Source organism: Colobus angolensis, unplaced genomic scaffold, assembly GCF_000951035.1.
Source record: "Colobus angolensis palliatus isolate OR3802 unplaced genomic scaffold, Cang.pa_1.0 Scaffold288, whole genome shotgun sequence".
NCBI classification, from domain to species: Eukaryota; Metazoa; Chordata; class Mammalia; order Primates; family Cercopithecidae; genus Colobus; species Colobus angolensis.
The window spans coordinates 2355359-2356430 of NW_012116132.1; positions in this window are offsets into that span (position 1 = coordinate 2355359).

Genomic DNA, 1072 nt, shown 5'->3' on the forward strand with positions numbered 1-1072 from the left:
CAGCTCTCGCTGGTCGGGCTGTAACAGCTGACCAGCACCGATTGTCCGGCACTCACTAGTGAGATGACCCCAGTACCTCAGTTGAAAATGCAGAAATCACTGGTCTTCTGTGTCCTTCGCGCTGGGAGTTGGAGACTGGAGCTGTTCCTATTCGGCCATCTTGCTCCGCCCCCGCTGAATCCATTGTTCTTAAAATAAAGAGCAAACTCCTAACCACACCTTAGAGGCTTGTGTGAGGTGGCCCCTGTCCATTTTTCCAATCTGTGCTCTCCTCCTTCTTCATCTGTGTTCTATTAAGTGGTCTTTTTTCATCTCCTCAACTACACTAAGCCATTTAAAGCCTCAGGGCCTCTGGCTGGGCACATGCCTGTAATTCCTGCACTTCGGGAGACTGAGGTGGGTGGATCACCTGAGGTGGAGTTCCAGACCAGCCTGGACAATATGATGAAACCCTGTCTCTACCAAAAATACAAAAAATTAGTCGGGGGTGTTAGTGGGCACCTGTAATCCCAGTTACTCAGAAGGCTGAGGCAGGAGAATCTCTTGAATGCAAGAGGTGGAAGTTGCAGTGAGCACGTCACTGTGCTCTAGCCTGGGCAACAACAGTGAAACTCTGAAACTGTCTCAAAAAAAAAAAAAAAAAAGCCTCAGGGCCTTATTCCCTCAGTTTTGCATTCTCCTGCCCCCGTTCTTTGCCTCATCATTTAGATCTCAGTCTCCAGAGAGGACCTCACCGATTACTCCATCCAAAATGTGTCTGCCTCTGCCTGCACACCACCACCTCTGTGACCTTCACTATTCCCAGCACCCAGCCCCATACAAAGGAGACAGGAAACTTACTGTATTTTCTTGTTCCCTCTCTGCCCACATTTGCAATCAGGTCAACTGACTGGACTCATCTTTCACTCAGGTGAGTCTCCCTCTGGTATTTTTAGTGTTCTTAAATGCCAATGGACCTTGGTTGGAATCATCCCAATTCATCAGACAATTCAAAACAGAATAGGGTTGGGGCTGGAGATCTCTGCTTTTCCTCCTTGAGTGTCCCTCCATGCCCCACCTCATGGCAGCAGTG